The sequence below is a fragment of the Pieris brassicae genome, unplaced genomic scaffold, assembly GCF_905147105.1.
Source record: "Pieris brassicae unplaced genomic scaffold, ilPieBrab1.1, whole genome shotgun sequence".
Classification (NCBI taxonomy): Eukaryota; Metazoa; Arthropoda; class Insecta; order Lepidoptera; family Pieridae; genus Pieris; species Pieris brassicae.
The window spans coordinates 2501-9947 of record NW_025576201.1 but is presented as its reverse complement, the minus strand read 5'-3'; the positions used below and the strand labels follow the sequence as shown (position 1 = coordinate 9947).

General features: G+C 43.8%; 2 non-coding genes across 2 annotated transcripts; both read left to right on the top strand.

Moving 5' to 3' along the window:
• Positions 1 to 4854: 4854 nt before the first annotated feature.
• LOC123719733 lies at positions 4855 to 6760 on the top strand. Its single transcript, XR_006755797.1, has one exon. It is a non-coding gene; the product is annotated as a small subunit ribosomal RNA (ribosomal RNA).
• Positions 6761 to 7112: 352 nt separating this feature from the next.
• LOC123719732 lies at positions 7113 to 7269 on the top strand. Its single transcript, XR_006755796.1, has one exon. It is a non-coding gene; the product is annotated as a 5.8S ribosomal RNA (ribosomal RNA).
• The last annotated feature ends 178 nt before the right edge of the window (positions 7270 to 7447 follow it).

Genomic DNA, 7447 nt, shown 5'->3' with positions numbered 1-7447 from the left:
ATTAACGTGAGCTGGGTTTAGACCGTCGTGAGACAGGTTAGTTTTACCCTACTGATGGCGTGTCGTTGCGATAGTAATACTGCTCAGTACGAGAGGAACCGCAGTTTCGGACATTTGGTTCATGCACTCGGCCGAGCGGCCGGTGGTGCGAAGCTACCATCCGCGGGATTATGCCTGAACGCCTCTAAGGCCGAAGCCAGCCTAGCCGAATCCGGCAAGGATATTCTCACTGTGGAGCCCCGAGTGTCGGGAGGCTCTAAACAATGTGATTTTACTAGTCGCGCGTCACTCGTGACGCGCGACGTCGGAGCCCATTTGGAACGCGACGATCGGTGCGAGCGGTCTTAACACGTGCACTACGGCGTCGAAGTTTCGAATACAACTCAGTTCGATGTCGGGGCTCGGAATAGTCTGTAGACGACTTACGTTCCTGGCGGGGTGTTGTGCTCGGTAGAGCAGCGTCGTGCTGCGATCTGTTGAGACTCAGCCCTACGCCAGGTGATTCGTCCGAGGACGAGATCGGTGGTTATTACGCGTTGTTTGTTCGCTCTTGTGAGGCGGCGGGGCGTGTGTCGTCCGTCGTCTCTTTGTTGGCGGCCGCGGTGGTGTTTGATTATTTTTAATTATCAACATCGTGTGTGTGTCCAACCGATGAGAGACGACGACACGAAGAATACACAACAAACAAACAATCAATCAATAATCAATTATATAATATAAAAAATATTATATTTTTGTAAACTCTATTAAACAAAACAAAACGATACATAGTTTTGATTAACAGGAGAGTTTTTATTTTTAAATATTCAATTTTAACTAGAAACGTATCGCTGTCGCTAACAAAACCCCGCTAGTTACAACACACATATAATTGACAGAGTTGTAGATATCGTGCCGTTGAGCGGCATCTTGTCGCGTCGCGTGGCGATCTTGTACGAGAAACATTCGGCGCGAAGCTGCCGACCGGCCGGTCGGTCGCGCGTCGCTCTTGTACGAGAAACATTTTCTATTTTGTATTGTAAAACACGCAACGCACAATAAATATATAAAAAATACATACATAAATACATATATACATACACACATACAAAATGATAAAAATTCATTTTGCATCATATTAAAAATAAAAAAATAAAAAATATTAATATACAAACCTAAACCTAACCTAACCTAACCGAACAATGGATGATAATTGGTTTTTGTACTGCTCCGACGCTACGGGAAATGCAGCCCCTCCACCCTTGCGTACCAAAAGCGCAGGGCATTTTATTCAAGCCTACGCAGCCTCGGCTTTTTTGGTCGCCTTCGGCGACCAGCCTCAGCCGCTACGGCTTGCATGATGCCCGCGCTTTGGGTACGGCGGGTGAGGGCTGCTCTCCCTGCGCGCCTCCGAGCTTTTATATACACTCTAGGGGTAGGGCAGACAAGACCGCGTGAATAGTGGGGCGCTCTGATTCGGTTTTGGGTACTTTTTGGATATTCAATAAGTAAGTAAGTAAGTAAGTAAGTAAACACTCAATTCTCACTCAAGAATTACAATATAATACACAAAATTTACAACTTACAAACAATGAAATGAATGATCTTTTTCTCGTATGCATCGCAAATGATCGATACTTTCAAAATAATCTGAACCCTTACACTTAGTCAACTCAAAGTGATTGACGTTTGACATCAATTTTATGTCGGTTTTATGAAATAGATTTTGGTCGGCGGTCGGTAACGGCCATATATGTCTTATATATCAATTTGTATGAAAAAGTTTCAAAAAAAAAAAAAAAAACTCAATCAACTAAGTAAGTAAGTAAGCAAGCACTTAAGTTTCTTTTAGTGAGTACTATCTAGAATAATTAAAAATATCGACATTTAAATCGACGGTCCCTATTTGGAAGGTTAACCTATAGCCCTAATAATAATTATATTATTATGATTATGACAATGTTGATGTTGTTGCACTAGACACACCATAATAAACCATAAATAGTTTTTCTTACCAGAAGAGTTTTTATTTTTAAATATTCAATTTTAACTAGAAACGTATCGCTATCGCTAACAAAACCCCACACCACACACCACCACACGTTACACACATATACTTGACAGAGTAGATACTATCTACATATCTATCGACAGAGTTGTAGATATCGTGCCGTTGAACGGCATCTTGTCGCGTCGCGTGGCGATCTTGTACGAGAAACATTTTCCTCTGACATTGTATCGGAATAATTATTATAATTCATTATTATACATACATACATACATACATACATACATACATACATACATACATATTATTAATAAATTAATTGTTTTTTTTTTTCTTCAAATAAACCCACATTGCCATTTCTCTGAGCGTGTGCTGCGAGCTTCAACGAGAAACATTCGGCGCGAAACTGTCGAGCGGCCGGCCGTCGCGCGCCGCACCTGTACGAGAAACATTTTCCTCTGACGTTGCATCGGAATAATTATTATAATTCATTATTATACATACATACATACATACATACATACATATTATTAATAAATTAATTGTTTTTTTTTTTTTTTTTTTTTTTCTTCAAATAAACCCACATTGCCATTTCTCTGAGCGTGTGCTGCGAGCTTCAACGAGAAACATTCGGCGCGAAACTGTCGAGCGGCCGGCCGTCGCGCGCCGCACCTGTACGAGAAACATTTTCCTCTGACGTTGCATCGGAATAATTATTATAATTCATTATTATACATACATACATACATACATACATACATACATATTATTAATAAATATAATTGTTTTTTTTGTTTTTTCTTTTCTTCAAATAAACCCACATTGCCATTTCTCTGAGCGTGTGCTGCGAGCTTCAACGAGAAACATTCGGCGCGAAACTGTCGAGCGGCCGGCCGTCGCGCGCCGCACCTGTACGAGAAACATTTTCCTCTGACGTTGCATCGGAATAATTATTATAATTCATTATTATACATACATACATACATACATACATACATATTTTTAAAAAATTAATTTTTTTTTTTTTTTTTTTTTTTTTTCTTCAAATAAACCCACATTGCCATTTCTCTGAGCGTGTGCTGCGAGCTTCAACGAGAAACATTCGGCGCGAAACTGTCGAGCGGCCGGCCGTCGCGCGCCGCACCTGTACGAGAAACATTTTCCTCTGACGTTGCATCGGAATAATTATTATAATTCATTATTATACATACATACATACATACATACATACATACATATTATTAATAAATATAATTGTTTTTTTTGTTTTTTCTTTTCTTCAAATAAACCCACATTGCCATTTCTCTGAGCGTGTGCTGCGAGCTTCAACGAGAAACATTCGGCGCGAAACTGTCGAGCGGCCGGCCGTCGCGCGCCGCACCTGTACGAGAAACATTTTCCTCTGACGTTGCATCGGAATAATTATTATAATTCATTATTATACATACATACATACATACATACATACATACATATTATTAATAAATTAATTGTTTTTTTTTTCTTCAAATAAACCCACATTGCCATTTCTCTGAGCGTGTGCTGCGAGCTTCAACGAGAAACATATCTATCAATACAAATGTCTATGCAAAAAAAAGAAAACAAACAAAATCATATCAGTCAATAAAATAAATAATAATATTTTTTTACTACTACTACTAGTACTACTACGTGCTACTACTGCACGCCAATACACATACATAATAAAATGAAAAATCGTCTCTCTCTCTCGCTCGCTCTACGAGAAACATTCGACGTCCGCTCCAATGCCGACGCGGACTATTGCTCTCGGTATAGATGTGGAGCGAAACAGTCGTGCGCACAGCGTCGACTCGTTCTCGTTGCCGCGCGTCGTTCGTCTATATAATAGACACGAACGACGGACGAGAGAGAATGTGTTCTTGTTTTTGTTTTTGTGTTTGTGCGAAGTGTGAGAATATTATATACATATATTCGCGCATGGATGATATAGATATGGGTATGGATTTTCGGAGGAAATTATATCAAATTCGTATTTCGAATGCGAGACCGCCGAGATCTTTCCCAGCTCTCTCTCTCTCTGTGTGTGTGGTGTATAGTACATTTTATATATCTCTCTTGTGTCAACACAAAATAACAAAGAATATACATACTACTCCTCCTCATATTTTATATAATATAATATAAAATTATATTATAGCACCGCGTTCGCAGACCGTATGGTGATGTTACCAATCGACCAAGATTTGGGACCGTCTCCCCCGGTGTTATCTGTGATGTTAAAAGAATACGCTTCTAGGCACACCTCAACGCAGGGCGCCTAGCGTGTTCGACACGTGCGCGGTCGCCACGGCGACCGTATATGGAAAGAATGTATAAAAGAGGACGCACACGCGCCCATCGTCGAAACGGTGTGCGCAGCGTCGTGTTGGAATTTATCCCTCAAGCTCCGGGCGTTGATCGTATCTAGTGCGAATCATGCGTGTGTGTGCGCATGTAATTGCCAGCCGAGTTTTAATATGTTTACAATAACGTATTGAATAAAAATTGAGAAGTTGCGTTTAGATGAATGTTCAATTTTCAAATTGTCACAACATCGATTCCCGCCCGCGGGGTCGTGTTCGTTGCAGTTTTATGTCCCTCACAGTGGTCGAGCATCGTTGTACATCACCTCGTTGCGAGATCGTGACGGGACGGCCGCTCGTAGACCGGTCAAAGTTAGTCTATCGATATGAAGCGCGAACGTCGCGTCGCGTGCAAATTCGACGCGTTACGTTCACGCGTGTCGAGAAGGCGCGCGCGCAAGCGCGCGCCCCTCGACGCCGCCGAGCCAGCGGCTCGCCGAAGCCGCGTGACCGCGGTGTAGGCGTGTCGTTTGCGTAAGCAGCTCCCTGGTTGATCCTGCCAGTAGTTATATGCTTGTCTCAAAGATTAAGCCATGCATGTCTCAGTGCAAGCCGTATTAAGGCGATACCGCGAATGGCTCAATATATCAGTTTTGGTTCCTTAGATCTTACTCAGTTACTTGGATAACTGTGGTAATTCTAGAGCTAATACATGCAATCAGAACTCTGACCAGTGATGGGATGAGTGCTTTTATTAGATCAAAACCAATCGGCGGAGGGCCATGCGTCCGAAGTCGTTAATTTTGATGAATCTGGATAACTTTTGCCGATCGCACGGTCCAGTACCGGCGACGCATCTTTCAAATGTCTGCCTTATCAACTTTCGATGGTAGTTTCTGCGACTACCATGGTTGTCACGGGTAACGGGGAATCAGGGTTCGATTCCGGAGAGGGAGCCTGAGAAACGGCTACCACATCCAAGGAAGGCAGCAGGCGCGCAAATTACCCACTCCCGGCACGGGGAGGTAGTGACGAAAAATAACGATACGGGACTCTTACGAGGCCTCGTAATCGGAATGAGTACACTTTAAATATTTTAACGAGGAACAATTGGAGGGCAAGTCTGGTGCCAGCAGCCGCGGTAATTCCAGCTCCAATAGCGTATACTAAAATTGTTGCGGTTAAAAAGCTCGTAGTTGCATTTGTGCGCCGCGCTGTCGGTGCACCGCATCCGCGGTGATACTGACACGTCTGCGGAGCATATCGTCGGTGAGCCGGCGGTAAAACGCCGGTTCAATATCAAAATCCTATCGCGGTGCTCTTCGGTGAGTGTCGAGGTGGGCCGACAATTTTACTTTGAACAAATTAGAGTGCTCAAAGCGGGCTCAAAATGCCGCTTGAATATTTCGTGCATGGAATAATAGAATATGATCTCGGTTCTATTTTGTTGGTTTTCAGAACTCCGAGGTAATGATTAATAGGGATAACTGGGGGCATTCGTATTGCGACGTTAGAGGTGAAATTCTTGGATCGTCGCAAGACGAACATCAGCGAAAGCATTTGCCAAAGGTGTTTTCATCAATCAAGAACGAAAGTTAGAGGTTCGAAGGCGATTAGATACCGCCCTAGTTCTAACCGTAAATATGTCATCTAGCGATCCGCCGACGTTACTACAATGGCTCGGCGGGCAGCTTCCGGGAAACCAAAGATTTTGGACTCCGGGGGGAGTATGGTTGCAAAGCTGAAACTTAAAGGAATTGACGGAAGGGCACCACCAGGAGTGGAGCCTGCGGCTTAATTTGACTCAACACGGGAAATCTCACCAGGCCCGGACACCGGAAGGATTGACAGATTAACAGCTCTTTCTTGATTCGGTGGGTGGTGGTGCATGGCCGTTCTTAGTTGGTGGAGCGATTTGTCTGGTTAATTCCGGTAACGAACGAGACTCTAGCCTGCTAAATAGGCGTCGTCATTCAAGGTGTGCGCGACTCTCGGGGAGCGCAACTCACTGGCGACGTATTAAAATTCTTCTTAGAGGGACCGGCGGCTTCGAGCCGCACGAGATTGAGCAATAACAGGTCTGTGATGCCCTTAGATGTCCTGGGCCGCACGCGCGCTACACTGAAGGAATCAACATGTTCTCCCTGGCCTAGAGGCCCGGGCAACCCGTTGAAACTCCTTCGTGCTGGGGATTGGGGTTTGCAATTATCCCCCATAAACGAGGAATTCCTAGTAAGCGCGAGTCATAAGCTCGCGTTGATTACGTCCCTGCCCTTTGTACACACCGCCCGTCGCTACTACCGATTGAATGATTTAGTGAGGTCTTCGGACCGACACGCGGTGGCCTCACGGCCGTCGGCGTTGCTGGGAAGTTGACCAAACTTGATCATTTAGAGGAAGTAAAAGTCGTAACAAGGTTTCCGTAGGGGAACCTGCGGAAGGATCATTAACGTTGGTTTTTTCTTTTTGTTTTGTTGTTGTCAAAGACTCGCAAAAAAAGAAAAAAATACAAAAACACGTGAATGATACGAATCAAAATCGAATCCGAGACGGTTGACTCTCTCTCGTCGATTCGCGACGTGTGCGTTGCGACACGCTTTGATTAGCGTTCGCTATCGCCTATTGATACTTTGAAATAATATTTTATAATTTTTGTGTACAACCACGCAAATAAAAGAGATTTTCTTTCTTTTCATTTGTCGTACACGTTAATGATAAGTATTATTTTCAAATTTTTTTGTTTAATTTTTTCGCACCTTTTATATTTTCTCATACAAAAACACACACAAAAACAAAACGATTACCCTGAACGGTGGATCACTTGGCTCGCGGGTCGATGAAGAACGCAGTTAACTGCGCGTCATAGTGTGAACTGCAGGACACATTTGAACATCGACATTTCGAACGCACATTGCGGTCCGTGGAGAAATATCCAGGACCACTCCTGTCTGAGGGCCGGCTGCATAAAAACAAAAAGCCACACTGTTCGCGTGACGAGCGGCGATCGCTGCGACTCCGGTCGTAGCGCCGCATCTCTGTCGCGCGTGCAATTGACGGTTTCGCTAGGCCGCCGAGCGGCCGAACGATCCGTTCGAATATATGTTCGATTACGACTCGTCATCCGTATTGGCCGTGT